This window comes from Mus musculus, chromosome 4 (genome assembly GCF_000001635.26).
Source record: "Mus musculus strain C57BL/6J chromosome 4, GRCm38.p6 C57BL/6J".
In the NCBI taxonomy this organism is placed as follows: Eukaryota; Metazoa; Chordata; class Mammalia; order Rodentia; family Muridae; genus Mus; species Mus musculus.
Window position 1 is genome coordinate 71,381,208 of NC_000070.6, and position 24,145 is coordinate 71,405,352.

Here is a 24,145-nt window from a genome sequence, read left to right on the forward strand (position 1 = left end):
GTAAGCTTTAATGCCAACTAAGACAAAGACTGGATAATCCAATCAAAGTCTTCCTGTCTTATTTGTGGTTTCTTTGGTCTATCTGAATTATAAAACACAGTCAGATGATCTGAAGTTCTAAATGCTTTAAGGTTGATAGATAAATCAATTTTTTTTCAAATAAATTCTGCTAAATCAAAATTGCCAAATTCTTTTAAACAGACATCACTCTTAATTTCCTAGAATTTTGAAAACTTTGCAAAATAAACCTGTATATTAGGAGCACTCTTTCTTTCTTATATAAGGTAAAGAATGGGAATAAAGTTAGGGAATAGAGTACCTACTTAGCATGTAGGAGAACCGAGGTCCTAGACTCCATTCCAAATTCTAAATAATGACAAAACTAAAACCTTCCCAAGTATCTGCATTTCTGTAACAAAAGTTAAGAATGTCTCTAACCCATGTTCACATTTGTGGAAAGCCAGTACGTGCTGCGAGCAATCGTGTGTGCCGCCAGTAATCTCTGAGGAGAGCCGTGTGTGCCGCGAGCAATCGCCATTATAAGATGGCGCGGGCCTCCGCTGTGCCTAACTAGTAAACAAGCCTTGCACGCAGGTGCAAGAGTGAATTCACTCCTAGTCACTCCCATTCTCCGGGTGTAATAGTGGGGTGATGGACAAGCAACGAATCGGGAGCTGTCACGCCATATCAGGTGCTGAAACGTCACGCTGCGGGTTATAAAAGCAGCGCCATTTTCCCTGTTCAGGATCTTCCTGAGAAGCAAGCAATAAAGCTTTTGCCGCGGAAGATTCTGGTTTGTTGCGTCTTTCTTGCCGGTCGAGCGGGACACAATACACATTGAAGGTTCTTTTTAGAATTGCCATGCTTTTCCTGGTTAATTATGCTGTGTTGATATACAAAACCTGGAGCCTCAGGCAGGGGTGAATTTCTCAGAAAAAAATAAATGCAATGAAAATATCCCTGCAGCTTGTGTTTGATGGTGGGAGGAAAGGGATCCTGTGATCACTGCATTCCAAGCTTGGGGTTCTAAAAGGAGGTGTATGTTGCTCAGGGCATTAGTATTTTTAAAGCCCAACATAGCAAGGAAAGATAAGGAGGCATGCAGAGATTAATGCTCAAGTTCTTGTTAAAATGCAAGCATAGTTGTTCTTAGAAAAGAAGAAGAAAATGTCTCTTGTCTAGTAGTCAGCTGGTTTCATTTTCAGACTTACCAGGAGTCTGGCACACATGTGGCAGGAACAAGTAGCCAATGAATTTAAAGAATTCCTTTGCCTCTGCATGGGTCTCAGTTCATCTTCTGCGGCTTATTTGGAACTGATTGCTGTAAGGATTTTGAGATTAACTTGATGAATCAAAAGAACCAATTAAGCAAAAGCTGTTATAAAATATTTAGAAATGAGCTCATTTACTGACATTCATGTTGTTTTTGAGACATTAGCTATGAATTAAAAACAAAACAAAAAGCAACAAAAACCCAAAACAAACAAAAACAAAACAAACAACAACAACAACAAACAAGCAATAAGTAAGAATGGGTGTGGATATCTTCCTGAGTGCTGAATAGATGGTGCATGTCCAAGAGAGTTTTGTATTTTTTGTATCATTTTAAAACAGAGAACAACAGCAACCAGTATTGATAAATTCATTACTTGTTTCAGCTTATATGTCCCTGATTGGGAGTGGGGATTTTGAGAGTGTTGATAATGGATATCTTTTACCCATTAGTAACTAAATGATAGAGTGAGGAACGAAGGAAATTAGGGGGAAAATAATGCAGGAATGAAAGGAAAAAATTGGTGATAGGAGTGAATAAGAAATGAAAGAAGGTAAGTGTGCCAAAAAAATCAAAAAACAAAAAAATCCAAAACAAACAAACAAACAAAAAAAACCTGAGAACAAGATAAAGGAGAACAATGGAATCTGAGAAATGACTGTATTTCATTAAGAAATAGTACTTTATTTGGAGATAACCAAGCAGCACAAAGGGCAGTATTGTACAATTACTAAGCAGAAACAGAAGGATGCTACATTGGTAGAGATTTCACCAGAAACCAAAAGGTTCCCCAGAAGAGACATATAGAAGATACCCGTTTCCCTTTGCTGTCAGTAGATTCTAGAAAAGATAACTTGAGAACTTGAAGTACGTGTAACCTCCTCTCCATTTAATTGGAAAGTTGGAGGTCATCTGCTCTAAATTTAGAAACAGAAGAGAGTTAAGACAAATCATTGAAGCATAATTAATGGCAGTTGTTAAGGAAATATGCAGAACATATTTGGATGAATTATGTGACTAAGAGAATGGATTTCTGATCTTTCTAGATCTTACTGGGGATTTTGCTGAGACTCAAAGCCTTGAATGGGTTTTATTGTCTTATCTTCCTGATGAGTATATTGCACAGCACTGCTTTCCTTAACACTTCCCTGGTAAGAGAGAAGCAGATTCAGGTCATTTAAACATATGTTCTTGGAAAGTTTTTCCCAGTCATTATGTGGTAGTACACAAGTGAAATTCAATGTAATAGCTTCTATTCTGTTTCCATGATAAGGCATCATGATTAAGGGAACTTAGAGCAGAATATGTTAACTTTTGTTTATGATTACACTAGGAGAACAGAAGAGAAGAGAAGAGAAGAGAAGAGGAGAGGAGAGGAGAGGAGAGGAGAGGAGAGGAGAGGAGAGGAGAGGAGAGGAGAGGAGAGGAGAGGACAGGGGAGGGGAGGGGAGGGGAGGGGAGGGGAGGGGAGGGGAGGGGAGGGGGGAGGGGAGGGGAGGGGGGAGGGGAGGGGAGGGGGGAGGGGAGGGGAGGGGAGGGGGGAAGGGGAGGGGAGGGGAGGGGAGGGGGGAAGGGGAGGGGAGAAGAGGCATGTCAGGAGGCAGCAGTTATGGCCCAGTAGGAGCAAAAGACATTCACCCCTGGAGTTGCCAGCATGGAGCAGAGAGAGTGAACTGGAAGTGGTAGGAGAATTTTCACCTCAGATGCCCCCTATCATGTACTTTCTCTAGCAAAGTCATACCTAACTGTTGGGGATTTGATTTGTGTCCACTGCGGGTCCCTGCAAACAGTTGGATTTTTTTAACTAGTTATTAAGAGTCAGAGGTCAATAGCTGGGCAGGAGGACAGAGGGGAGACTTTGAGGATTCCCAGAGAGGAAATGCAGGACTGGGAGAAGGAGAATCACCTGGGCAAAAGGAAGGAAAAATGCTCTGGGAGAGAAGTCGAGCTTCTAAATTAAATCAATCTATACCTGTAATGATTTTGGATTACTAGACCAAGGGCATGCTATTTTGGGAAATACGCTCTGTATTTGTGTTAACAAGAAAGGGAAAGATGTTTTGGACCCTTTACAGAGTGCTATGGTTCAAATATGTCAGGGGGAGACCCCCTAAAGATCTTGGCTACAGAAAAGAAAAATTTGAGAGAAATCAAACAGGACAGGGAACTGGATCTGCTTATTCTTTGAAATGATAATAGCCCTATAACTGGCTTAGAAATGATAATGTCTCTAGCCAAAACTTCAGCTAAAAGTAGACAATAAATCTTGTTGGTTGTGAATCCTTAAGATTCTTCCTGGCATCCTTCTCATGGAATGAATGATTTTATTACAAATGGTTATTGATCAAATTAACTCATAAAAAGATAGTAGCCTTTCACCTGCTTAAATAAAGAGCAAAAATTCATCCTTATCTGATGTGTGAACCTGACACAATCCATACAAATATCTTTATAATGTTAAAATTTTGGCTGTGAGATTCATATATTACAGAATTTACCTCTGAAAAACTCATCCTTGGGATGCAGACATGACCTGCAGTTTCTACCTCCTGAAGCTATTTCCAGATAATCGCATCCAAAACAGCTTTAGAAATATCTGGTGATTCCAAATGGCCTTGCTTCATCCAACTTTTCATATAAATCAAGTCAAAACGTTAGTCAAATTATACAGAGAATTGATAACAGATACTAAAGCTGGCTCTCTTAAGTTGAATCAATTTTTCTAATTTTCCTACCACTCCACACCCCTTTTAAGAATGTTCACCATGCCTATTATGCTGGAAGAAGTTATGAAGAGTTGTCACTGCAATCCCTTAGGTTTGGATGTCTAGTTATGGTTATTTTATAAATTACAGATAAGTTGTCATTCTAAGGGATAATTTGGAAAAGGTCATAACTTTTGAACAGGGAGGAAATAGATGGGATGGATTACTAAAGTTATTTTTGAACAAAACATGGTATAGCCATAACCTTCCATTGGTAAAAATCTTTATAATTGATGCAGAATTAATGTTATAACTTCTTACATTGGTGAAAAAGTCATATATTGATACAGATTATGTTTTCCATTGGAATAAACTTTATATGTTGTTAAAAATTTTGAAATTACTATTGTTACTTTTAGATAGGCATTGTGCCTATAAAACATTTAAAAATACAAGGCTTTTGAAAACTCAGTTCTTCTATAGCCACTATTACAAACTGTTTAGGATGATTAAGTAATGCAAGTTAAAGGTCAAATAGTATACTCATTGTTATACTAGATTCTGTTTAATTATAATAAAGTATTTTCAATATTATTCAAATAGAAATAGCTAACAGTAGTCAAGGTTTAACAGTTCATATACACCTTATCTAGATATATAATCTTCAAAAACATCAGAAATCCATAGAATATGACACTTAATATTAATTCATTACTAATGATATTTGACTAGAGACATGTCTGCTCCTGACAATACTCCTCTCATGGTTTAAAGAAGATCCTGAAAATCTTAACTTCCATATGGAGCTACTCCAGTTATGGCAAGATAGGCACAGGGAAAAAGTTGTCCTAATTCATCTACAGACAAAAATTACTGTCCAAGAAGGACATATAATACAAGATAGTCGGCAGCTTAGTTCTGCCAAGACAGAACTATGAACTAGTCATTCATAGTTCCTGCTTCATTTAAAGTCTGTCAGGTGATCCTGGGCCAGAAATCTAAAGACAAATACTCCAATGTTTTCAGGAATAGGGGACTGTCCAGGTAGTGAGCTGTCTCTACAATTTGGTTAAGTTTTGGAAGTTATGTTTTTTGCTTCCTATATACTCGAGTACCATTTAAATCATTCTTGAATTTCTGACAGGCTTGAAGACTGTTTATAGTCTCGTAATCAACCTTCCTTAAGTTGTTTAGCATTGAGGAAGATGATATTTACTTGGAAGGATGGTTTCAGATGGTAATACAAGTTAAAATAAAAGCATAGTACAAGTATAGAACTGTAAGCTCTTTAAGTTAGGATAGATGTTAAAATAATGTATAAACGTTGACAAAATTGATAAACTGAACAGTATTAGTACATAACATGCCTTATAATCTACATAAATGTTGACTATTTTCAATGTATATATGAGATAAAAGGCCTTTTTAGTGAACACAAAGGGTGAGGTGTTGGGGATTCGATTTGTGCTTAGATGGGAATTTGCACATCCATTGAGGGTTCCTGCCCACAGTTGGTTTTTTTGAATGGTCAATGAAGAGCTAGTGGCCAATGGCTGGACAGATTAACCAAGGTGAGATTTTCAGAATTTCAGGAGAGGAAACACGGGGCAGGGAGAATAAGAATCACCAGGGCAGAAAGAAGAAAGAGGACACAAATAGGAGAATTATAGAAGACAGAGAACGAACCATGTAAGAAGCAAAGAAAAGTGGTTACAAGGGCCACTCCCCCAAATGGGTCTGAGGTAGCAGAGATAAAGTATAGATTTTTAGAAAACAATAACTCAAGAATATTGGAATGGAGTGGGTTAGTCATGTAGAGGTTCAGTAGGGGCCTAACAGTTAAGCTAGCTAAGGCATATTAAAATATAAAGACAACATGTATATGTTTTTCTGTTTGATATCCAGAGCATCTGGAGTGAGCAAGAAGTGCAAAGAGGGGAAGAAGAAAGGTCCACAATGAGGAGGTATGGAATGAATTATACTATCAAGGAGCTAGAAGGTAAGATGGCTGAAATGTATGTGCAAGGGGAAAGCAATGCCATGGGAGATCTTCCCAGAAGGAAAGAGGGCAGCAAAGATAAAGTACAGATTTAGAAAGTGTTAACCAGGAATACCAGAGGGAAGTGTGTGCTAGCAGCAAGATTTGGAAGTACCCAGCCATTTAGTTGAATAAGGCATGTTAAAATATAAAAGTTGCATATGTATTTCTTTCATTCATGAATCCAGAGCTCTTGGGCATGTAGAGAGCTATGTGCATACTCATTGGGAGCATAGAGTGGACTTTAACAATTTTCTGCTATACCTAAACTTTTCCAATGAATGCCACCAACTAGGGACCAAGAATTCAAATCCATGAGTTTATAGGGTACTTTCTCATTCAAACTACCATTCATTCTCCATCATTTAGCTAGACCATAATTTCAGAATAATTTGAGATTTCTCTGAGTTAGAGATGAACTTTATTAAAAAGAGCCATCTTCTGATAGTGGTGATAATTTATATATTGTGTATCTCAAGTGGCTGGGAGACCTTTCATATAATTGAGATTTTATTCCCCTTAATACTGGGGTTTTGCCATTCCACAGCATCTATAATGCTTTCAGTGCCTACCTTAATGTGTGAGCACAGGGAATAGACTCAGTAATGAAGAGGAATGATATGTATTTACAAGCTAGTATGAGGGAAAAATGAAAAGGTTGGTGATTCCTATTCACCAATTTTTCTCCTAATCTGTAGACAGTGTTCTCTGGAGTGAGTGAAATCCTTAATATTCATATTTCTCAGCTGATCCTGATTCTTAATGAGAATGTTCAAACTAATAGATCAGATCAATCTAGAGATAAGAAACATCAAAATGAGATGCTTATACCTATATTGAACTCCAGTTACATAAAGAAAAGCTCTCAAACATTCTGCCATCATAGCCAGTATACAGAGAACATTCAGTTCAGCAATTGAGCCTTATTGCCAGACAAAGGATCTACCAAGCCTTAAATTCAATGTCATTTCAGATTCATTCTTCACTCTGAAGAAGGATACTTCTTATTAAAGTGCCGTATGATGTTTCTTAAGGACAGACATCATGTCCCTTTAAGCCTGTTCCCTTGGTTATTGCTCACAACATTAGACTGAGGTTTCAAAATAGCTTAATTAAAAAGAAGATTAAATAGATAAAATCACATCTAGAAAATCATTAGCTTATTTAAGGAGCTGACTTACAAATGAATAGACTATTGCTAGAAAACCATATATCCACTAGAAGACTGAAGTGAAAGATTCTTATATTTGATGATTAATATGCTCTCCATATTAATCTCCAACATTAGCTTGGCACCTCTTCCATTCAGGGGAGTTGAAGAAGCCACTGTATTTACCACAGATCAAACAATGTTTTTAAAATTTTGACTCGGTTCCCTGTACTCTACTAGGCCATATAATAAAATATGAATGTAATATCGATGTTTGTTACAAGCTTTTATATAGTACATGCAAATGTAGCATTACTTATTTTTTTATTTATTATGTATTTTCCTCAATAACATTTCCAATGCTATCCCAAAAGTCCCCCATACCCTCCCCCCCCCCCACTTCCCTACCCACCCATTCCCATTTTTTTGGCCCTGGCGTTCCCCTGTACTGGGGCATATAAAGTTTGTGTGTCCAATGGGCCTCTCTTTCCAGTGATGGCCTACTAGGCTATCTTTTGATACATATGTAGCTAGCGTCAAGAGCTCTGGGGTACTGGTTAGTTCATAATGTTGTTCCACCTATAGGGTTGCAGATCCCTTTAGCTCCTTGGGTACTTTCTCTAGCTCCTCCATTGGGAGCCCTGTGATCCATCCAATAGCTGACTGTGAGCATCCACTTCTGTGTTTGCTAAGCCCCGGCATAGTCTCACAAGAGACAGCTATATCTGGGTCCTTTCAGCAAAATCTTGCTAGTGTATGCAATGGTGTCAGCGTTTGGAAGCTGATTATGGGGTGAATCCCTGGATATGGCAGTCTCTAGATGGTCCATCCTTTTGTCACAGCTCCAAACTTTGTCTCTGTAACTCCTTCCATGGGTGTTTTGTTCCCAATTCTAAGAAGGGGCACAGTGTCCACAGTTTGGTCTTCATTCTTCTAGAGTTTCATGCGTTTAGCAAATTGTATCTTATATCTTGGGTATCCTAAGTTTTGGGCTAATATCCACTTATCAGTGAGTACATATTGTGTGAGTTCCTTTGTGATTGGGTTACCTCACTCAGGATGATGCCCTCCAGGTTCATCCATTTGCCTAGGAATTTCATAAATTCATTCTTTTTAATAGCTGAGTAGTACTCCATTGTGTAAATGTACCACATTTTCTGTATCCATTCCTCTGTTGAGGGGCATCTGGGTTCTTTCCAACTTCTGGCTATTATAAATAAGGCTGCTATGAACATAGTGGAGCATGTGTCCTTCATCATACCGGTTGGGACATCTTCTTGATATATGCCCAGGAGAGGTATTGCTGGATCCTCCGGTAGTACTATGTCCAATTTTCTAAGGAACTGCCAGACTGATTTCCAGAGTGGTTGTACAAGCTTGCAATCCCACCAACAATGGAGGAGAACATTACTTATTTAATGAATACCTATTGCATGCAGATTCTATGATATTATAAATATGATGGTAGAAGTAACAACCATAACTATAAGCTTAAAAATGATTGGGATGCAGGCAGTTAACATATCATGTCCTATATGATAACCTTCTACAAAATTGCAAAAATGGGGTTAGTCCCTGGATCCAATAAATGATGCTTTGCCACTATGATCATTTTTATCTTGCTTCATAATATCATGGTTTAGACCAAAACTGCTGAAAAGATGAAAGAACTCATTCTGACCGCACAGTTCTTCCAACTTGCTCCAGTCAAACACAACATTAATATTTTGTATTTTCAGCTGGGCGTGGTGGCACACGCCTTTAATCCCAGCACTAGGGAGGCAGAGGCAGGAAGATTTCTGATTTTGAGGCCAGCCTGGTGTACAAAGTGAGTTCCAGGACAGCCAGGGCTATACAGAGAAACCCTGTCTCAAACCTTTCCCCCCGCAAAAAAAATAAATAAATAAATAAAATGTGTTTTCTATGTGATTGTTAATTTGTGGTATCAGTGAGCATAGTATTTCTTAATCTTGGAGCAATCCAATGACTACTTAATGACAAGAGCAATCAGGAGTCAGATCAAAATAACAGTAATTCTAACCAATCTATGTTATATGCTAGGAAATAAAGAAGCATGCTTATTGTAGGGATGGCTATATTTGCCTGATAATGCATCATGACTGGCATACTGAAAGATGCTGGTGAGAAGAAATTCTCTTTATTGCTCATTTGGCAAGCTCATCTGAACTATTTTTCTTTCTTGGGAGCTGTTGCATTTATGAAGTTGAAGTACATGTGTTAGCAGAAGAAAAGAACAGGGAAACTGTGGGTGGTGGGTGATAGAATTTGCACACATCCACCACCATGCACTATGGTGTTAAAGGGAAAGCTTTCCAGAGGGACTTGTAATGCTCATAAAGTGCCTGTAAGTTCCCCCAGCAAAGAGAGAGGAAGGGACTGTTGCCTTCCTTGAGTTTTAGAAGCTAAGCAGCTAAGCAGAAAAGACAAAGCTGGGATCTTATGTCGTGGCTTATCACACTGTCATTTTAGTATCAATCTACAGTGTCTATCAAAATTGAGAGCCTCATTGACTATGTAGGAGCCTTCAGGAGGCACAAAAATGTTGTTTGGAGTCCTGTAGTTTGGAGAACTAAAAGACATTAACAGACATGTCTCCATGACGCAGAGCAGAACCCCTCTAAGATACAGGTTCTGGGGAAGGATGAACTGACTGTTCTAATATTTTATGGCTTGTTCTGGGACAGAGGGATTTCAGGTTGTATGACCTTCTTTGAGGAAGAGGTATAGATATTTGTTTCTTCAGAGTAAAAGAAAGGATAAGGATAGATGGCAAGAGATAGGCAAATAGACCTGAGGATATTTATGAGTCCTTCAATTCATCTTCAGCTTGATGGACTCAACACCCTAAACAGCACACACTGCAATTCCATGTTGAGCTGCAATAGAAACTGTGACATCCTTTAAAAGTTCTGACATTTACTCTGAAAAGTAAAGGCACTTTTTAGAGTTCCATTTCCTTCCTTCCTTCCTTCCTTCCTTCCTTCCTTCCTTCCTTCCTTCCTTCCTTCCTTCCTTCTTTCTTTCTTTCTTTTTCTATTTTTTATTAAATATTTTCTTTATTTAAATTTCAAATGTTATCCCCTTTCCTGGTTTCCCCTCTGAAAATCCCCTGTCCCCTCCCACCTCTCCTTGCTCACCAACCCACCCACTCCCAATTCCTGGCCCTAGCATTCCTCTATACTGGGGCATAAAACGTTCACAGAAACAAGGGCCTCTCCTCCCACTCATCACTGAATAGACCATCCTCTGCTTCATATGCAGTTGGAGCCATGAGTTCTACCCTGTGTTTTCTTATGTTGGTGGTTTAGTCCCTGGGTGCTATTGGTTAGTTCATATTGTTGTTCCTATTATGTGGCTGAAAACCTCTTCACCTCCATGGCTCCTTTCTCTAGCTCCTACATTGGGGACCCTGTGCTCAATCCAATGGATGGCTGTGAGCATCCACTTCAATATTTGTCAGACACAGGCAGACCCTCTCAGGAGACAGCTATATCAGGCTCCTGTCACCAAACACTTGTTGGCATCCACAATAGTGTCTAGGTTTGGTGGTTGTATATGGGATGGATCCCCAGATGGGCAGTCTCTGGATGGTCATTCCTTCAGTCTCTGCTCCACACTTTCTCTCTGTAACTCCTTCCATGGGTATTTAGTTCCCTCTTCTAAGAAGGATCAAAGTATCCACACTTTGATATTCCTTCTTCTTGAGTTTCATATGTTTTGTGAATTGTATCTTGGGTATTCTGAGCTTCTGGGCTAATATCCGGTTATCAGTGAGTGCACATCATGTGTGTTCTTTTGTAATTGGGTTACCTCACTGTGATGTTTGTATACTCTTGCACCAGGGAGTGGCACCATTTGGAGGTGTGGCCTTGTTGGAATAGATGTGACCTGGTTGGAGTATGTGTGTCACTGTGGGGGTGGGCTTAATACTCTCACCCTAGGTGCTTGGAAGTCAGTCTTCCACTAGCAGCCTTTGGATGCAGACTTAGAATTCTCAGCTCCTCCTGCACCATTCCTGGCTGGATGCTGCCATGCTCCCACCTTGATGGTAATGTATTGAACCTCTGAACCTGTAAGCCAGCCCCAATTAAATGTTGTTTTTTATAATACTTGCCTTGGTCATGGTGTCTGTTCACAGCAGTAAAACCCTAACTAAGACACTCACTTAGGATGATATCCTCCAGATCCATCAATTTGCCTAAGATTTTCATAAATTTATTTTTAATAGCTACATAATACTCCATTGTGTAAATGTACTACAGTTTTTGTATCCATTCCTCTATTAAGGGACTTCTGGGTTCTTCTCAGCTTCTGGCTATTATAAATAAGGCTACTGTGAACATAGTGGAGCATGTGTCCTTATTAAATATTGGATTATCTTCTGGGTATATGGTATATTGCTGGGTCCTCTGGTAGTACTATGTCCAATTTTCTGAAGAACCACTAAACTGATTTCCAGAGTGGTTATACTAGCTTACAATACCACCAGCGATGGAGCAGTGTTCCTCTTTTTCCTCAACCTTGCCAGCATCTGCTGTCACCTGAGTTTTTGATCTTAGCCATTCTGACAGGTGTGAGAATCTCAGGGTTGTTTTGATTTGCATTTCCCTGATGACTAAGGATATTGAACATTTTTAAAGTGCTTCTCAGCCATTCAGTATCACTCAGTTGAGAATTCTTTGTTTAGCTCTGTACCCCATTTTTAATAGGGTTATATGGTTCTCTGGAGTCTCAATTCTTGAATTCTTTGTATATATTAGATATTAGCTCTCTATTGGATTTAGGATTGGTAATCTTTCAACAAACCTAAAAGAAGATAGCCACATAAACAGAATCCCAACTCCAACAACAAAAATAACAGGAAGCAACAATTACTTTTCCTTAATATCTTTTAATATCAATGGACTCAATTTCCCAACAAAATGACATAGACTACAGACTGGTTACATAAACAGGACCCAACATTTTTATGCATAAAGGAAACCTACGTCAGTGACAAAGATAGACACTTCCTCTGTCTGGAAAACAGTTTTCCAAGCAAATGGTGCCAAGAAACATGCTGGGACTTCTATTTTCAACTGTCCAAATTTTCTAAAATACCTTTGATCCTTTTCCTTTCTTGATTGATTAGCAACACTACAGTGGCTCCTTCTTCATTGAGACTTGGTCTCCAGCAGATAGTACCATCCCAGTTTCCTATGTTGTTTACTGTCTTTATTTTCCTTGGAGATGAATTTCTTTTGTCTAGTGTTGGATCAGCCTATCATGCCATTAACCATCCCTTGTCTCTCTCTCTCTTCTCTCTCTCTCTCTCTCTCTCTCTCTCTCTCTCTCTCTCTCTCTCTCTTTGTTTGTTTGGTTTTTCAAGACAGGGTTTCTCTAGCGCCCTGGCTGTCCTGGAACTCACTTTGTAGACCAGGCTGGCCTCAAACTCAGAAATCCACCTGCCTCTGCCTCCCAAGTGCTGGGATTAAAGGCATGTGCCACCACGCCCAGCTCCCTTGTCTCTTTATTCTCTCTTCTATTGGTGATCCAATCTCAATAAGCTTGGTTCATTTTTAGTGGTTTTATCATGAATATTTAGGATGATATTATGGAGTTACAACTTGACTTTATAGGGTTCATATTGGGTAGTTAAAACTCAGTGTTGTAAAGCAGAATGACATATCTGTCCTCTTACATAGTTTGTGTGTAACTGTCTATGTTAGAGTCCCTACTGAAGTACATATGATATGATACTTGTAGTCTTCTTGTTAACTTAGTACTTCTAGATTCTTTTCTATTCACATCTCTGAAGTTATAGATCTTTTGAATCATTTTCCTGCCCCAGCTCATAGTAACTACTTTCATTGTCTTATTTCACTAATGTTCTATATGTGGAGCCATAAATTGTTATTTCTAAGCCAAATCCAGCTGTTTCCTTTATTTTTTTCCATTAGATTATTTGAAGCTAAACTCCCAATCTTCCCCCACCTGAATTTATTCTACCTTTGGTCTTCTGTAATTTTTTGGTGGCATCTACATCTTTACCTGTGTTTGGCCCCAAGATGTGATATTATCTTTAATTCATTTTCTTTAATTCTGTAGTCTTAAAAAGTCATAATATTCAAAGTATCAAGGGTCTAGCCATTGTCTACCATCTGTAGACCTTCTGACCATGACTGAGGAACTATAATTTTTAGGGACTTGTTATGGTCAAAGTCTGAGCCCTAATAGCCCTAACAAGCAAGGCTGGACCCTCTGTCCTCTATAGATCAACCATGGAACAGAAATTGAAGGTTCAGTAAGTTGGTCATATTGATGATAGGAACAAAGTCTTAGGAACATAGGAACATGATATCTTCCAGCCCTTCCTTGGCTTTCTTATCTGAGATTTAGGTTTAAATAGAAAGCAAGGGGATAGCTAAGCAATCACAGGTAGGTTGTAGTTGACCCATCATCTTCTTAAATAATATATTTTCCCTTAAGGCAGTCTAGGAAGTTGTAAGATTGTGTAAAATCTTTCTTTGGGAGGCAAGTTCCTCATCTTCCTGTTACATAAGCTTCAGCCTTTTTCTTCTTCCGCTGTGGCTGATTGGATAAGGCATGTCACCCATGGCTTTTGAATATTTTCTTCCCAATTAATAATGCTGTTTGGGGAGGAGATGCCACTCTACTGGAAGAAGTACATTACTAGAGATGATTTTGAGAATTCATAGCACTGCTCTGCCTCCAGTTCACTCTCTCCTGTTTTTGTATTTGGAGATATGATGTCTTAGCTTATGTACAGGCACTCTACTACCATGCCTCTCATGCCATTATGGACTCTCCGTGTGGAACTAGAAGACAAAATAAAGTTTTCTATAAGTTGCTGGTTTTATCACAGAGATCACAGCGACAGAAAAGACACTAATACAGAACTTGGTATCAGCAAGTGGGCTGTGTGTGTGTGTGTGTGTGTGTGTGTGTGTGTGTAAAAAAAACTCAGCATTTTGTTTTATGGAGGATTATGGAATGCTTTGAAACTTGGTACAAGAAAAGTGATTAAATGTAAACAAAACTCCATGGGCCATTTCAGTAGGTTTATGAAAAAGAATAGTGAAGAGAAAAATGTGGAAGATGAAAAACTGGCACAAGAGGTTTCAAAGGGTATCAAGGAATTTAACATTAAGCTAGAGGTCGTCCATGTGATATTTGGGCAAATAACCTGGCTGATTTCTATCCGTGTGTTAAGAACTTGGTTGATGTTAAATTAAAAAGTAAAGGACTGAAATATTTGGCAATGGAAATTTCAAGAGAACATGATAGTGAATATGCAGCATAATTAGTAGTAGTAATACATATGTGTACGTTGCTGTCAATGAAAAGAGGAAGCAAAGCAGAAAAATGCAAAATGAAGTATTGAGAGGAAAAAGCACTAGGAAGATTTATTCTACAGCCAGGGCACTAGCTGAAACAGAGGCTATTGCTAAGGATGTTAGCAATATTAAAGAGAGGCTGGCTGTGCATTGGAATGATAATTACTTAGATCTGACACAGGCACACTTCTAATTTGTATAAGAGAAACTTGGGGGGGGGCAGTATTATTTTTAAAAAGAAATTGCTTCAACACAAAAGGTAATGGTAATGTGGTGGAAGGGAGGAAGAGATTTCATCCCAAGCTATGGCAGCAGAATTTGCCAATGCCATCCACATGATATTTACTTTAAATGAAAAGTGCAAGAATGAGGAATTATGGATTATACCTCCACCTTATGGATTAATGTTGAGCCCAGGCAATGTGAGGCAAGGTAGTTCCTGAGGGAAGAATGTCCTGAGAGAACAAGAGGCCCTGAGCAGCCCTTGTGTGGAAGTGTAAAACTGAAGTCTGTTGGGATGGAGAGTATCAACCAGTAGATGCTAGATCCAAGAGATTTTGATAATGAGAGCTTTGTACATGGAATAGAATGAGTCCAATATCTATCTAAAAATACAATTCAAGAAGTAAAAACATTTGTATATGAATAAATACACTTAAGGCAATCTCTCAAACATTTTGTTTAAAAATTTTGTTTCATCAATTCTTCATATCCAGATATCCCCAATTATTTGCATACACATTGTTTTCTAAATAGTATAATAAAAGCAATCAGTTGCTCACATCTGCATACCAACAAAAAACTGCTATATTTTGTTCTGATTGACTGAATCATGATAGAACTCTGAAATATTTACAAAGGAAAGGTAAAATCAATACAGTTTTTAAATGTGCACTTCAGCCTTCAGAGATTTATCTCATCCCAATTTAATGAATTACAAAAAATAAAAATGGTGAAAAAATTAATTTGATTTCTCCCTTATTGAATATTTAAAAACCATCGAAATAGGATTTGTTAGTAACTAAGCAATGACTACTTATTTCCTCCACTCTCATGTGATAGCTTTGTGACAAGAAGCAGATCTTAGCTACTGAAAAGAATCAAGTATGAGGTTCAGTAAAGAAATTCTGTATCATTTAATTTATGTTGATTATTAGAAACATCTTATATTTAATTTGTCTTCACTTCATATCTCTAGGTACATACATGTGCAAAGATGTGGAATACAGAAAGAAGATAACCTCTGGTGCTATCTTCAGAAAGGCCATCGACCTCCTTTAAGACAGAATCTTTCATTGCTCTGAAGTTGCTAACTAGATATGGTTGACTTGCCAGTGAACCCCAGGGATCTATTTGTTGGGCATTCCCAGTGCTGGAATTACAAGAACAGGCTCTTATGCCTAGTATTATTACATAAGTTCTAAATAGTGAATTCAGGTCCAAATGTTTGTGAATCAACCATTTTATCAACTGTGCTATATCCTCAGTCTCTTAACTTTTACAGTAGAAAATTATAACTGATTATAATGACATAAAATTATAAACAATAAATTTGTAGTATTTGTATCATATTATATATAGTTTATATTGTGTGTCTTATATATAATATTTTGATTATATATTTTAATGTCTTATACTTGCATATCTCCTAAGTATACATTTTTACTTAAAATGTTTTTATTATAATTTCAAATATGCTCCCCAAATTTATTTTTAGAAATAGCCAATCTCACAGGATTTTTTTTCTAACGATGAAAACTTTTAGGAGGTTGTGTAAGGATATGGGAAACAAAAATGCTTTATATGTACCTTTTAAATAATTTAATTAAGTAATAATATTATTCCTCATCTGTACTAAGCTAAGATTCTCCAGAAATCAAAACACTGGATAAAACTCAAGACATAGCTGTATTCTTGTTTGTGTGATTTTAGGAGTAAAGAGACCCTAAGTCTGCAAATATACTTTCTGTTAACACCTACCTAAAAACAGGTTTAAAAAGAAAGGTTTGGTTCTTTGCCTGTTTTTTTCTTATTCTCCTATCAAGTCCATCTAGCTTGCTATGGAGAGATTATATTTCTATTGGGACTACAATATAGATGATAGATCATTTGAGTTATCCAGCCTTGTGGATTGAATGACTACCAGATTCTTAACCTTTCTATTGAATAACAGACACTACTTGATTAGCCAGATTGTAGCCTATAAGCCAACTAAAATTTTTCATATATATATTATATAAATATATAATCATATCATATATCATATATTACAATGTATTCTAAAATGCATATATATTATGACATGTTATATATTATATTATGCATAATATAATATAACATAATCATAATATGGCCATATGATTACAACTTTCTTTATTACTTAGCTGTCTCTAGATGAGATTGGATATGTGTGTGTGAGTATAAAACATATATTAATAATTAATATGTGTATTTGATTTTTCCTCTATGGATAAAGAGAGCTCTTGAGGCCAGGAGTGTGTCAAGGGATTTTCTCTATATAGTCCTGAGAGGACATTATGGGAAACTATGAAAGAAAAGCTTGGAATGTTCTGGTGACCCGAAGATGTTGAAGATACCAAATTCATGAGATATATGCTAAGGATATGCACAGAAAGGGAGTAAAACCAGCCCAAGGGAGAAAAAATGTGTTGAAGGCAGCAAACTCAAAAGGGTGCAGTGATCTAAGACCTGTGGCACGAAGTATGAGCTACAGGATTTGAAGCTTGTTTTACTGTTTTCAGCTTACTCGGGCTCAGTATTTTCTCCCTGTATTTCCATTCCTCACTTTCAGAATGGTAATATATATTCTGTGTCACTGAATGCTGAAATTTTGTAATTTTTGCTTTTGATTTCACAGGCTTTTAAAATTAAGAGCCTGTTTTGGAATTTCAAACAGAATTGAAACTATACAAGACTATGAGGACTCTTTAAGTTGGACTATTCTAATTTTCATTATAATATGGCCATAAGTCTATAGAGCTAGAGAGCAGAATGTGTGGTATAAATGAGAATGTTCCCTACAGAATCATATGTTGGATACTTGATCCCTAGTTGTTGGAATTATTTGGGAAGGATTATGTACTATGGCCTTGTTAGAAGAGGTATGTTACCTGAGGAGGTCTTTGAGGTTTCAAAAGACTCACATCATTGCCAGTGTCTCTCTCTGACTTCTACTTGCAGATCAAGATGTGAACTATTTTTGCCAACCAAGCCCTTGTCTTGCCATTATTGAGTCTACACCTCTAGCTCTGAACACTAAAGTTAGATGCTTTTTTTTTCTATATGATGCCTTGGTCATGCTCTTTTAATACAGCAATAGAAAATTAAACACACACACACACACACACACACACACACACACACACACACACACACACACACACACACCAGCACACACAGGGGAAGAAAGGGATAGAAAAGGGACTGCTATGACAGGAGTCATTAGGAACCTTCCAGTAAATGCAGTGGCTATCTTGACCTCGACCCTCCCCTGAGAAGTTGTTTCAGCTGTATCTCAGTACCATATTCTGAGTATACAAAAAAAAGAAGAGCTTGCTCCTGGATCCACTACAGGCATTATCTTTTGCTGGCTTCAGCATCTTGTCCTCCATTCCTTAGGTGAATATTAAAACCCTACAAATAAGGTGAAAAAGGCCATAAGAGGTGACACTCTGTCATGTCACATCTTCATGGAGCTATAACCCTCTCAACAGTGAAACAACTAAGATTCTTGACAGCAGTAAGGGTGCTGAGAAACTCACTAAACACAGTCACTATGCTAATGGTTGCTTGTTCTCCCAAATATCTTTGGTCCCATACTGCTAAATGAGATCATTTAGCCATATCTTAAAGTATGGCTCAATATTCTAATCCTCCTTCCATATTTAGGAATTAGGAACCAGGAATCACAATGAACTAGATTTCTACATCAGAAATGATGGACGAAAAGTGAAATCCCATGATCACTATTCCTGTTTCATTATTTCATCAATTCTCAACCTCCAGTGCTCTGGTGGGAAAAAATCTTAAGTTTCTGATGTTTTCCTTTTGTGCATGATAGAAATTACTTAAGACCCTTAAACTAAGACTTGGGAATTGTTGATGACTTTTAAATTGCTTTGCCTGTAACATAAGAAAGTCAAGAGAAAGATTCTAAAGATCACCATGTCAGCCTCTCTTTCAAAACCATTTTTTTTTTCTTTTAACAGTGCTGGCTTATCGCTTTGGTATCTCTGTAGACTATTTTGTCGGTTAATGTTGTGAGGCGAAGGAGTCTCCCTTCATTACCTGATTCATTCTGCTTGGTTGGATTTTGTAGTTACAAACAAGCTAGAAAAAAAAGAAAGAAAGAAAGAAAGAAAGAAAGAAAGAAAGAAAGAAAGAAAGAAAGGAATTGAAATTAGTAAAACAATTATGTAAGGAAAAGGGACATGGAAGTTCTCATTTTAGGATTTTAAGACTTTTGAGTTTTAGTGCTTAAAACATTGTGGTCTTCATGAAAGGATGAACATAGAGGAATGGAAGAGAATAGAAAACACATTCGATCAACACAAACTTATTGTCAGTCCTATTTCTGTAGTAAAATATAAGATGTAGTCTACTTAAAAGCAACAAACATTTATTCGGTTATCAATAGTCTTATCTAGTAACAGACTTGTACGCTACAGTACAACTTCATAGGCAAGATATCCTCATTGGTACAGTGGTGAAATGATGATTGTAGGGGACAAACAACTATTATGTAAATAAAGCCCAGAGACCACTCAGCACAATGACCAAAGTTCAAATGGAGGGCCTAATTTAAGCAGTCCAAGGACTTCCTGAAAAGAAGCACTTTTCATAGAGCACCCCTGATCCCTACCCACCCACCTACCCAGACGCCCTACATCACCTTTCTCTGGGGCATCAAGTCTCTACAGGATTAGGCGTATCCTTTCCCACTGAGGCCCGACAAGGAATTCCTTTTTTTGTTTTTTTTTTGTTTGTTTGTTTGTTTTTGTTTTGTTTTGTTTTGTTTTGTTTTGTTTTAGTTTTTCAAGACAAGGTTTCTCTGTAAAGCCCTGGTTGTCCCGGAACTCACTTTGTAGACCAGGCTGGACTTGAACTCAGAAATCTGCCTGCCTCTGCCTCCCCAGGGCTGGGATTAAAGGCGTGCCTGGCTCCGACAAGGAATTCCTAAAGAAAGAAAACTAAAAGCTGAAAGGTAAAAAGGCCAACCAACTAACATATAAAGGCAAGCCTATCAGAATTACACCAGACTTCTCAAGGGATTTGATAAAAGCTAGAAGATCTTGGACAGATGTCATGCAGACCATAAGAGACCACAGGTGCCAGCCTAGGCTACTATACCCAGCCAAATTCTATCACTATAGATTACAGGGGATTTTTTTAAAGACAAAGAACACAGAAAAAAAAAAAAAAAACAGCCCTGAATCCTCATTGGTAGCTGCAGTGGGAAGCAAATGAGCAATTTAAAAAGAGCCAAGAAAATGCAGTTAGAACATTTTTGACCCTGACTTTATAAAATAGGATTGGGTGATTTCCCATAGGATGTTTTTGTGGCAGCATGTAGAAACCAAAGATGGCTTCAGGTGAGAAAAGATGGAGAAACCTTTATTCTGTAACACCAACTACTAAGTGATTGGTTTGAGGCCTGTCCCACAGGAAAGAAGTCATGACAGACACTGTAAACCTGGTCAAAAGCTCATGACTGCAGAAGTCCAGAACCCAAGGACATACCTATTACTGTTGTTTTGCTAAATGGATATGATGTCAAACTGCCTTTGAAGCATTTGTGTTGATATACATAGATTAGGGCAGCTCTCACCCTTGGTCAGGGAAGCTTCCTGTGCAGTGGGTAGCAGCCAATGCAAAGATGGGTCAAAGATCTAAGAACAAGCAATTACTAAATATGCAGTTGCAAGGTCAGAAGATAGCAGAAGAGGGATTTGAAAGAAGGTAGGAGTCACAGAGTTTAGAAGAAGGCTGTGATAACTGCTCTTCTGTGCGTGGATTTTGCTCTCAGGAACTCATAGTTGTTTTTGCCCCCACAAGGCCCACACATGATCACTTCTGTCAAAAATTCCAACATGAACTGGGGAGGGGCTCATGAGGCTCTACTCCTAGCTGAGGAACTGTTAACAATTAATGGTGGTTACTGGAGGGACGCTTACTCTTCTTCAAGATTTTGCCCATGACCTAATAAATAACCCTTGACTATGAACCCATAAGGAGCCTGTATTAAACCCAGTGACTGGTGATGGGGAGTATGGGGGACTTTTGGGATAGCATTTGAAATGTAAATGAAGAAAATACCTAATTAAAAAAAAGACTTGAAACTCTTTGCAGAGTTTGATCAGCCATACTCACATTGGTTATAAGGACAACTTAGAACACTGTTCAGAATCACAATTCACTGTGTCACCTTTAAACAGAAATCACTCCCTACCTATGCACAACAGCTACGCATGACCACCCAGTATGAGATATAGGATAAGTTCATGGTGCATAACACATTAGATAGGAATGGCATTTTGGATGCAAAAACAGTAGCATTTTTAAAACCTGAGAACTAGAAGTGAGAGATTTTAAATTTCATTGGCAATTTCTTGAGACAGCAGTCTCCCTGCAGTGAAGTCCAGAAAAAGGTAAGCATCTGTTGTTAATATATAATTTTAATGTTCCAACCAGATGACTGAAATCTAGAAGCAGGGAATACTAATCAAGTGTCCTTTCAAAAAGAAATAAACTCCTGAGTCTTTTACCAAAATTTAATAACTAGCTTCATAATTTCTAATTTTCTTTGGTGATTATGTTTTTTGCTACCATTTTCAGGTAGAGAAGAAAATTTCTGAAATCTCTGATATACATCAGCTTTAATTTTATATTATTTCAGTTAATATACTGAGTTTAGTGGCAACCACTAGAAATGCTGCCAGCCATTGCCCTGGATATGTAAGTAACTGTGGTCAAAGGGGTTCCTCCAGTCTAAGGGGTATCTGTCATCTGTCTAAAGCTGCAGAGAGTTGTGACTTTTTCTCCATAAAGAGAACCCAGCATTTATTCACAGAAGCTTCAGCACTGTATTTCCCAAACCTTAGCCTAGTTCTCTTTATTTTTCAAGCTCCAAGTTCTTTTGTTTATTTGTTTCTTTCTTTCTTTTTTGTTTCTTTTTGGTTTATATTTAGTATAGAGTTTATTCAGGGCATGAGGAGGGAAGTTGAGAGGGTAGTAGAGACAGAGACAAGCAGAGAGAGAGTAGAGAAGTAGACACTAGTCATGAGCACTCAGAGAGATGGAGGGGAGGGGAATGGGGAGAAAGAGGATAAGGGACAAGAGGACAGAGCAGAAGCAAGAAGGCAAGAGAGCCTCCATGTTTCCACACTTCCCTTCCCTGTGGAGTTTATTGAAAGGGAACATAATCTTTGCTATTATCCACTGACTTGGGCTCCTCTTCCTAGACTGAAATGTAAATATAATCTTAGATCTGACAGACATTATCACATCCAATCTGGGCAGATTACATCTCTGTTCATCATCTGTAGAAAATTTTAATTGACTTTGTCCTCAAATTTCTTTATACGAATCATATGAAAATATTTTCTGGATGAAGACACAGTAAGCAGTCAGTTCTTCAAGCTTTCTTTTATTAAGATACAAGAGTCAACATGTATGGGGCAGGTGGGAACAGAGTCTCACATTCTGCTTCCTGATTTAGGATGCTGTCTGTTCTCCAGTGTGACACAGTGTTCTGACCTCATAAAGTCTTTTAGAGACTGTTCCACAAGTTCTTTCAATTCTAAATTTTAAGCTTTAGTAAATTTGTTTCTTGTATTTCTAGAGCACACAATCAGATAACTTGTATCATGTGAACTTTACACATGGATTGTACTTGAACTTGTTCCAGATACTTAGAATATAGGGTCTATTAGTAAGTATCTTCTCCTATAATACCTGGTATTAAAGGGAAGAGAAACATGGAACAGGAGCTGGTAACCATTGTGGGATGGTAAACTGTGTGGGGAAACTTGGTAGGTAGAGCAAGTCTAAGTACCCAGAAACTCAGGGTATACATCTAAACAGTAGGAGACTCCCTGCTCCCTGCTAGATTTCTGGCCTGGAACACTTGCCACACTTCCCACATAAAGAAATGTGATCTGTTGTCATATAGGGCCAGAACAGAGTTCTCTATGTTAATGAAGTACATAGAGGTCCTGAGGGTTTAGCCAATAAGCCACCCTTTCTAGATATTTCTCTCTTCAAAAGGTATGTAATCTTGGGTCTACTCTGAGAAGTCTGTATGTATCCACTTTCCACAATGAACAACGAATAAATAGTTTGGAATCAAGGATTGTCTCATTTATCTACCACCATCATGGGGAACATGGAGAAGGTCTTCGACTATAGAGCTGGATCTTAATTCTCCCATAGAAGTCCTCTCTGTACTCCCAGCTATAACCACTGCCAAGCTAAAGGCAATCACTGTTGAGCTAAGCTGGAGCTCCCTGTTTCCCCCAGCCCCAGGCTAGATGCCTTCCTTAGCCTGCAGGCCTCCAATTCTCCTCCCAACTCCTCAGTGATAACTAGATGTCCAGGAGTTTGGAAGTGCCCCATCCCGACCTTGTTGTAGGCCTGTGGACACCCCTACCCCCAATCCCCGCTTTATCACTGTCTCCTCTGTGAGGCATCATAGGAATGACTGGAATCTGCCCAGGGTTCTGAAAAACCCAACTTCTGCTTCCTGCATCTTAGGCTACATTTTCCCAAGCACAGAAGAGTGTCTTGTTGCTTCCCTGAAAACCAGCACCCAACTATGACAACAAATAAGCACAGTCAACCTCCCCATGTTTCTGCTCCCCCAACATCAGAGTGAAACATAGACCCACAAAGCATGGCCAGATACTTTATGGCAAAGAGAGGCAAAACCCATGAGAATGATTGACTTTCTAGTAAGTTTGTCTCCAGTAAGTCGAGTGACAAACATGTGATGGCTCCTGAGTCTGAGATTTATTACCTTTGCTGCAAATCTCTATTAATGGAGGACAGTTCAAACTCAAAAGGTCAAGGGCAATCTGAGAAATCTAATAAGGAGTTACATCATCATTATCATCATCATCATCATCATCAACAACAACAAAGATAGAAAATCCAAATTTTCAGGCTGACCCCCATACGTCAGGATTGACTCTCAGACAAAATATAAAAGGAATACATCAGTATACCGTAGAGAACTTGACACTAGGTAAGGAAAATAAATGGAGGACATTTTAAAACAAATGTTCTCAACCCACAAAGCACTTCCATTTAGTCCATCCATATTAGTTGATTGGTTCATAACAGAACGTGTTTACACTGAAGTCATTAATGCCTGGGTGGACATATTGTCAATAAAGACAAAAGAAAATTAAGTTCGAATCCTGAGGAAGACTATTAGCCATGCTGCCCTTCAGGAGCCCAATCTGAACAGGGCTGCCTGTTGTTCTAGTCAGTTAGTTATGCAGATATTGACTTAGTGTCAAGCAGAGTTAGAAACACTTTACATACATTATGTTTCTTTTGCGCTGAGAGTTATACACATTTCTACATTTTAACAACTTCTGT

At 38.2% G+C, this 24,145-nt stretch overlaps 1 long non-coding RNA gene across 2 annotated transcripts; it reads left to right on the forward strand.

Moving 5' to 3' along the window:
* Positions 1–761: 761 nt before the first annotated feature.
* Positions 762–16,028, forward strand: Gm42298. 2 transcript variants are annotated; one of them, XR_881368.1, is made up of 3 exons: positions 762–793; positions 5,884–5,977; positions 15,723–16,028. It is a non-coding gene; the product is annotated as a predicted gene, 42298 (long non-coding RNA). The 2 variants fall into 2 exon arrangements; XR_881367.1 differs by lacking the exon at positions 762–793 and adding an exon at positions 821–843.
* Positions 16,029–24,145: the final 8,117 nt, after the last annotated feature.